Source organism: Vombatus ursinus, unplaced genomic scaffold (assembly GCF_900497805.2).
Source record: "Vombatus ursinus unplaced genomic scaffold, bare-nosed wombat genome assembly UNPS02014820.1, whole genome shotgun sequence".
Taxonomy (NCBI): Eukaryota; Metazoa; Chordata; class Mammalia; order Diprotodontia; family Vombatidae; genus Vombatus; species Vombatus ursinus.
In genome coordinates, this window is record NW_020954598.1 from 22,129,837 (window position 1) to 22,138,746 (window position 8,910).

General features: G+C 43.3%; 1 protein-coding gene and 1 long non-coding RNA gene across 2 annotated transcripts in view; both read left to right on the top strand.

Moving 5' to 3' along the window:
- Window positions 1–8,156, top strand: part of LOC114024020 — a 17,764-nt gene extending 9,608 nt beyond the window's left edge. Inside the window, exons 3-4 of the long non-coding RNA XR_003566861.1 lie at window positions 1,425–1,487; window positions 7,274–8,156. This is a non-coding gene — a long non-coding RNA (uncharacterized LOC114024020). The remainder of the gene's footprint in view (window positions 1–1,424; window positions 1,488–7,273) is intronic.
- A 608-nt stretch (window positions 8,157–8,764) lies between these two features.
- The window catches only part of CISH (cytokine inducible SH2 containing protein), an 8,226-nt gene continuing 8,080 nt past the window's right edge, over window positions 8,765–8,910 (top strand). The window contains exon 1 of the mRNA XM_027836836.1: window positions 8,765–8,850. The gene's annotated coding sequence lies outside the window, so the exon portion shown is untranslated. The remainder of the gene's footprint in view (window positions 8,851–8,910) is intronic.

Below are 8,910 nucleotides of genomic sequence, written 5' to 3' on the forward strand. Positions count from 1 at the left end.
GAGGTGAACCCAGGAAGTAGTGTTGCTATTATAATAGTGAGACCTAAAAAACTATTGCCTCTGAAGAACTAAAGATGAATATCACACAAACAGTATTGGAGAAGCACCAGGTAGGCCTCAATAGGCTGCTACATATAACCAATGAAGAATTCCAAAGAAGAATAAATTAAGGGATGTCATTTAGGAATTATATGATGGGAAGGGAGAAGGGCTGGTCATAGTCAACAGCATGGAATAACTAGAGGACAACTGGATCGTCTCCATTGGTACCCTTGAAATATTGGAGAAATGAAGGAAGTCTACCTTCATGCTAGTTGAAACCCTTTTGTTGAACTTTGAGTAGTACATGGACAAGAGTTAAACAGGATGGGCAGCCATGGATGGGTTGTGATCTGATTGGCAGGGACTCCTGAGCAGAGAAGATCACAGATCTATTTATGCATTTGAGGACAAGGACTTTGTCTTAGTCATCATCTACTACAGAGCAAAACAGAGTCAAGACTCCTGTAAACTTGATAAATATGAGTTGGTTGATTAATTTATGTGAAGGGCATCATTTGGGAACTGTTTGGTCTTTCTCACTTTGTTTTTGTTCAGTCATTTCAGTTGTATCCTACTCTTTGTGACCTCATGTGGGGGTGTTCTTGGCAAAGATACTGGAGTGATTTGCCATTTCCTTCTCCTGCTCATTTTACAGATGAGGAAACTGAGGCAAACAGGGTTAAGTGACTTGCCTAGGGTCACACAGCTAGTAAGTATCTGAGGCTGGATTTGAACTCAGGAAGATGAGTCTTCCTGACTTCAGGACTGACATTATCTTCTGTTCCACCCTTTCCACTTCTGCCAAGTTCTAATAGAATTGTAAATATAATGGAAGCTGAGTAGCACCCTTTGTAAAATGAGAAGCCTGGATGAAAGGAGCTCTGCTAAGGTCCCTTCCAATAATGAAGCAACTGGTATGATGGTCTTAGAGTTGCTTGGAGGACCTGAGTTTGATTTTGTGCTCAGGTACCTCAAAGGAACCTCTTTGACCTTTAAGTTTCCTCATCTGCAAAACTAGATAATAGTAACTACCTAAAAGGTTTGTAATAGCGATCAAATAATATAGTGTAGAGTAGGTAAAGTATTTGCCAAACAGATTGTCCCCCAGTGGATGGCACTGTAGAGCTACAGAAAATAGCCAGAAGCCAAGTAAAAGTGTATGTGTGTGTGTGGGGGGAAGTGAATTTGGAAGTCAATACTTTTCTTTTTTAAATGTCTTATTGATGCTCTCTTAAAACAACAACAACAACAACAACAACGAATAAATCAGTCACTTCCTATTTGCCCCCCTGGTTCCTAGTAGAATAAATAAGTACAGTCAAGAAAAACAAATCAACACACTCAACCTTTCTCTGATGCTTAAATCTTTCTTTTCCATTTAGGCAAGAATTTTCCTTTTCTGAATATTGTGAAGTAGGACCAGCCTTCCGCTGTCTATCTGAGTGGTAAGGGATAGTAGAAAATTATTGAATTTGAAGTTGGAGAAACTGAGTTAGAATCCAATTCTGCCCCTTATGTATCATCTAATCTTGGGCAAATCATTTACTTTTCTGGCCTCATATACAAAACAAAGGGGTTAGACTACGTGGCCCTGAAAGTCTCTACTACCTCTAAATTTTTTGTTATTTCTTGGTGCATTTTGGGAGATAACAAAAGCTTTCAAGCTCTGCTCTTGGGAAGGCTTTGAAAAAAATCTTTCACTTTTAATATTAGTTCCTGTGTTCCATCTTCTACTCATCCCCCTATCAACCTCTCAGCCCAGACATTCTCTGTGACGTTGGGGAAGAGACAACCCTCTGGTTGTCTCAAATATTGAGACTCAACTCAACTGAACTCAAATATTGCTACCTGGTTCGATGCTCCCTAGCAGGTCTAACATCAAGACATGCCTTCTCAGCCTCCTTTACTGGATCTTCACCCAGATTAAGCTCACTTATCCTAGCTGTCCTCCAAGGCTCTGTCCTGGACCCCTGTATCACCTAGCTGCCTCTTGGACATTTCAAACTAGATGTCCTGTAGGCATCTCAAACTCAACATATTCAAAACAGAACTCGTTATCCTTCTCCCCAAACATTCCCCTCTGCCCAACTTTTTTTTTTTCTAACCGTGCAGGGAACAACCATCCTCCCATTCACCTAGGGCCAAAACCTCATGTCATTCTAGACTCCTCATTCTCACTCACTCACATATTGAAGCCATTGCCAAGTCTTGTTTCTACCTTCACAACATCTTTTGTACACAGCCTCCTCTCTGCTCACATTGCCCCCAACCCTAGTAGAGGCTCTCATTACCTCTTGGCCTGATTATTGCAATAGCCATCTAACTAGCCTCCCTGCCTCAAGGATCTCCCCACTCCAGTCCAGCCATCACTTAGCTGCCACGCTGAAATCTCAGAAGTATGAGTATTACAGTATCAACCACCCTCCCTCCTTAATAATTTCCAGTGGCTACCTGTTACCTCCAGGATCAAATAAGTACTCTTTTTGGCATTTGACCTTCATAGCCTGGTCCCTACCTACTTACCCTTCCAGTCTTCTTACACTTTACTCCATTCTATAAACTCTTTAATCCAACAACAACTGAACCACTTGCCATTCTTAACAATCTCCGATGCCTTCCAAGTGGCTGTCTATGCCCGAAAGGCTCCCTTTCCTCATATCTACCGCCAAGCTTTCTTCAAGATTCACCTCAAATCTCACCTTTTTTGTAGGAGACCTTTTCCAGTTCTCCCCAAGACTTGAAAATACCTTCAATTTATGCTGGATAGACCATGCATAGGGGCAGCTAGGTGACACAGTGGATAGAGCTCTGACTTGGAATCAGGAAGACTCATCTTCATGAGTTTGAATCTCACCTCAGAACTTGCTAGTCATGTGACCCTGGGAAAATCACTTAACCCTATTTGCCTCAGTTTCCCTGTCTGTAAAATGAAGTTGAAGAAAGAAAAGCAAACTACTCCAGTATCTTTGCTAAGCAAACCCCACAGGGGGTCACAGAGTTGGATATGACTGAAAACAACAGCAATAACAACAACAAAAGATTTTTTGTGTGTGTATAATTATTTGCATATTGTCTCCCCAACTAGAATACAAGCTCCCTGAGCTCTTCGGCCTTTCTTTGTATACCCAGCATTTAGTGCTCTTCTTAGGAATGTGGTAAGTGCTTAATAAATGCTTGTTGATACAACTATCCTCTTTTTTTTTGCCAAGGATCGGCCAAAGGCAGCATCCATTTCATACTTGGGAATTAGTTTTCCTCAGATCCTGGGGGATGGGGAAATGTGTAAGAAAGTAGCCCACATAGGGCCCTGGAGCCCAAATAAAAAATAATAGAAGATAGAGAACTAAGGGACCATAGAGGAAAAACAAACTTCCATCTCTTGACACCCCCAGAAGCTCTCTGGCATACCTTGAGGAAAAGAGATTAACCACCCAACCTGCACACCCCACCCTCCATGAAAAGGCTCCCAAGAAGAGTCAGAGCCATCCAATCACATCCCCTGCTACCTTTTAGGCTCTCCTTCTTCTGTCTTCTCAGAGTCAGGAATTGCTACTGCTTTATGGATCTAGGTGGACTGATTTTTCAAGAGTCATGGTTGAATTTTTGTTTCAGCCATACTGCTCCAGCTCTTTGGACAGGGTTAAGAGCAGTATTTGATTTAATTCCGTCAACAAAAGGACACAAGGATGAAAAACATGACACAGTCCCTACTCTCAAAGAGTTCACAATTTAATGTGTGTATGGGGGGGGGCAGGTGATACAATGCATACTCAAACGTGACAAAAAGTAGCATGTGGCTTGGGCAGATCCATTTAGGCAAAGCCTTAAGGGGAGATCAGAGAATGCTTCATGAAGGAGGTGACATTCCATGAAGGAATAAAGGTAAAAACTTGGATCTTTGAGCTGCAGGAGACCTTAGAAATCCTCTAATCAAACCCCCTTATTTTACAAAGGAAGAAACTGATTTATCTAAGGTCTCACAGGAAGTTACTACAGTCCAGGTCTCCTGATTTCCAGTCCAGGGCTGGCCCCAAGACACTGTGACTGCTTCTCTATCACCTCTCCACTTCAACTTTCAACTCCAGAAAGATAAGAATTAGCTCTTTTCTCTCTGGACCCAATCAAATGAGTGGCTAACTAAAAAGGACCAGTGCCAGTGGGGATTGTGGGAAGGGCCTAGGTCCACAGGGGTGGGGAACAAGGGGTTTGGCCATGAGGCCAAAAGTTCCCCACCTCTGGCTAGGAAGTGGAGGCAAGAAGGAGCATTATATTGGGGGTTGGGAGATCTGGGTTCAAGAGGCCTTTCCTATTTCCCCCATTTATTAGCGCCTCCCTTCAATTACTTCAGTCAGTCAATAAGCACAAATTAAGTATTTACTATGTGCCAGGTACTATATAAGTGCTGAGGATACAAAAAAAAGAGCAAATCAAAGAGCTTACATCCTAATGGAGAAAACATGCAAATAACTTGGTACCTTCAAAATATAGAGAGTTTTCCTCTGAGAGGGGAAGACATTAGAACCTGGGAGGAACTGGGAAAGGTCTTCTGCAGAAAACAGGATTTGAACTGAGTCTTGAAGGAAGCCAACAAAGTCAAGAGGGGAAAATGAGAGCATTCTAGGCCTGGAAGACAGTCAATGTAGAGGCATGAAAAGAGTAGATGGAATATATGAGGAACTGCAAGTAGGTCAATACCACTGGAGTATAGAGTTTGTGGACAAGAATAAAGTGTAAGAAGACTAGAAAGGTAGGAACCGACCAGGTCATAAAGGGCTTCAAATGCCAGAGAATTTTATTTATTTTATTGATCCTTGAGGTAATAAGGGGCTACTGAAGCTCAGTGAGCAGGGGAGTGACATATGGTCATATCTATATTTTATTTTTAATTTAATTTAATTTTTTTTTTTTGCTGAGGCAATCAGGGTTAAGTGACTTGCCCATGGTCACACAGCTAGTAAGTGCCAAATGTTTGAGGTCAGATTTTAACTCAGGTCCTCCTCACTCCAAAACCAGAGCTCTAGCTACTGTGCCACTTAGCCGCCTTACATATCTATATTTTAGAAAAATGGTCTTATCTATACTTTAGAAAAATCATCCTAGCAGCTAAAGAGAGGATGAATTGGAATAGGGAAAGACTTAGTAAGGGAGACCAGTTGAAACGTTATTTTGATAATCAAGGCAAGAGGAGATACTATACTAGAGTGGTGCCAGTGTGAATAGAGAGAAAAGGATACGTACAAGAAATGTGAAGATAGAAACAAGATTTGGCAATGGATTCAATACATGGGATGAGTGAGAGAGGAGTTGAGGCTGCCACTAAGTTGGGTGGGGGATGGTTGGGGGAAGGATAATGAGTTCTGTTTTGGACATGTTGAAGTTGAGATGTCTACAGGACATACAATTGGAGATGTCCAATAGGCGATGTAGCTGGGGAAAGAGACTAGGGCTGTATATACAGATCTGGGAATCATTATCTCGAAGGTGATCATTGACCTCATGGGAGGTGATGAGATCACCGAGTGAGGTAATATAGATCAAAAATGAAAGGGGAGCCAGGATGGAGCCTTGAGGGATACACACAGTGACATGCCATGGATTAAAAACAAGCAGAGGTAACAGAGGAGTGGTCAGACGGGTAGTGAATAGCATCACAAAAGCCTAGAGAAGACACTGTATCCAAGAGGAGAGAATAGAGGTCAAGAAGGATGAAGACTGAGAGGAGGGTGTTCAATTTGGAAAAGAAGAGATTGGTAACTTGGGAGTGGACAGTTTTAATTGAATAATAAGTCTGGAAGACAAACTGCAGAGATTTTAGAAGAGCGAGAGTGAGAGGAGAAAAAATGGAAAAACTGCATGTAGATTGCAAGTGGTTTTCTCAAGGAGTTAGCCATGAAAGAGCTTTAAAAGCATAAAATGGCATGAACACTTTTGGAATATCCTGTATAAGATGACTAGCCAGGTATGGTAAGATCAAGTGTGAGGGTTTGGTGGTTTTGTTTTTTTAAAGGAATGAGGGAAAGATGGACTTTTTTTTTTTAAAGGAACCCATAGATAGAGATTGGAGCTAAAGATGAGAAGGGGGAAACAATCTTGTATTTGTTTTGTATATAATTGGTATTTATTTATCTGTGTACATGTTCCCTTGATACACTGCCCCTGCTTCAGAACAAAAGCTCCTTAACAGTGGAGACAATTTTACTCCTTTCTTTATAGCTCCAACGCCTAGCACAGACACAGTGCCTGGCACACAGTAGATGTTGATTGGTCATTTTCGTTGTGTCTGATTCTTCATGACCCCATTTGGGGTTTTCCTGGCAAAGATACTAGAGTGGTTTACCATTTCCTTCTCCAGCTCATTTTACAGATGAGGAAACTGGGGCAAACAAGGTTAAGTGACTTGCCCAGGGTCACACGGCCAGTAGGTGTCTGAGGTTAGATTTGAACCCAAGTTTTCCTGACTCCAGACCTAGGCCTCTATCCATTATACCACATACGTAGCGTGGTACAAAGGAGGAGTGCTAGCTTTCCAGGTAGAGGCCCTGGTTCAAATTTCATCTGGGTTATTTATTCAGTTTGTGACTTTGGGCAGGTCAATCTTTTCTGAACTCATTATCCCTTTCTGTCAAATAAGTCAATGGAGTACATGACTTCCTGAGGACATTCCTTCCATTGAGTTGGCTTGAGATATGGGGGGAGTGGGGAGGGAATGAGTATTTAAACAGCTCCTACTATGTATCAGACATTGTCCTAAGCCCTTTGCAAATATCTCATTTGATCTTCACAACAACCCTGGGATGTAGGTGTTATTATTATCCCCATTTTACTGTTGAGGAAACTGAGGCAAACAGAGGTGAAGTGACTTGCCCAGTATCACCCAGCTAGTAAGTGTCTGAGGTCACATTTGAACTCAGTTCTTCCTAACTCCAGGCCCCAAGGGTCTCTCCACTGTGCCACCAGCTGCCTTCTAGGTTTGGCAGCACTGTAACTCTACCTTTAAATGTGAATTTGGGTAAGTTGCATGTGTTCTCAGTTTTATTTTCTTCACCAATCAAATAGCATCACAGTGTTTAGAGCTGGGAGGGATTTTAATCCAACCCTTTCATTTTACTGATGAGGAAATTGAGAGCAGAGGAAGGGAAATGACTTGTGTAAAGTCACATAGCCAGCAGAATTTTAATTTAGCAGTGCTAAATTTCTACCCTAATCCAGTGTTCTTTTTCTTCTGTATCAGGCAGTCTCCTAGGGATTCCTGCCCTATAAGACATTGAATGAAAACAAAAGGTATGCAAGGGATACGGTATATAAATATGAAATTATATACAATTCTTTACATAAATTTAAATGCATGTGTCACTGGCACCAACAGATCCTGCAAAAGAGCTGAAATCTATTGGAAAAAGACCTTAAATCAATTTGTGCCTTCCAGTCCTCCCGGCAGTGGGTCGGTGGGAGAAAGGAGGTGAGGGAAAGGAGGAGGGAGTTTTTCATTTTGGACCCAGTCTTTAGCCCTATCCCAGAGAAGCCGACCCAGCCTAGGCCAGAGGACTCCTGGACTGACTGCGCACGCATTACTTCTGGAGAGCTGGGTCACTGAGGAACCATCTCAACACATTTGGGCTCTCCCTCTACCTTCAAACTCTAGAAACGGCTAAGTATGCATATGTATACCTCCTCATTGCTCCCATTGTATTCCCAGGCAGTTAAGCTTTCTCAGTTTTCTGCACTGAGTTGAGTAGCAACACAGATAACCCAAACTATGGAGAACTTATTTCTACTTGGTTTTGTGATAGGATTCTTCCTGCTGGATTCACCAAAAGTGGTCTCTCCCACTTCATTCCGCTGGGTTTCTGGCGGTGGATTTGCCTTCTCTGAACTCAACAAGGATTGATAGTGCTTAGCAGGGTACCTCAACACAGAAATGGATTGAGAAGTGGGAAGAAGGAATGATCCAGAGGAGAGATATCTACCCATCGACAAGCAGGAGCTGTCAGAACAAATCAGCACCATTAGGCAGGTCTAAACCAATACTAGACCTAACCTTCGGTCCTCCTTTCGCTCTTTTTCTCCCTTGTCCTCTTCTTGCCTCCCTCTCTACTCTCTCTCCCTCTGTTTTCTCTCTGTCCCTTTCTTTCCTCTCACTTTCTATCCTTTTTCCCCCCTTGGCTCTTTTCCTTCCGTCACTTTCGGTCTCTCCCTCTTTTTCCCCTCTCTCTCCTGGGGCGGGAGGGCGGGGAGGGAAAGGGGGGAACCTAATTCCTGGGCGTACAGCCAGCCTCAGGGCGCTGCCATTGGTCGGTTTGCTCGGCTGGGCCAGCCTCTCTGCGTTCCCATTGGACGGCCTCCCTAGCCCAGCCCTGTTTTCCTGGAAAGTTCTTGGAAATCTATCAAAGGTATTTCCTTTCACCGACTCTGGTTAACTGCGGGCCAAGGACTCCCAGCCCAGCCTAGAGCTACGCCTGAAATGCTCCAATGGCTTTAGCCACTGGGTCCTGGGGAATCGACCAACTCTTTCTTTCCTTGACATTCTCTTTGCTTTACTCCTTCCCTCCCTCTCCTCTCGGACCGTGTGTGCTCAACAAGGTCCCCTGCAGAGCCTGCCCCTCACTGTGGGGCCATAGTCCCCGGGGACAGCTCGACAGCCTGCCATCGTGGGTCTCCCTGTCCACAAGGACTCTATTTATACAACAAAGTATCTCTCTCTCTTTTTTTTTTCTATCGGTCTGAACAGTGATGTGAATACAATATAATTCCCGGAATCCACCGCTTCCTGGAATAGATTAAAAGAGGCAAACAAAAGATTAGTCAGTGGTGCGTTTCCCCCTCCCCCTTCCTCCCCCTTCCTCCTCCTCCCTCCTCCTTCCTCCTCCC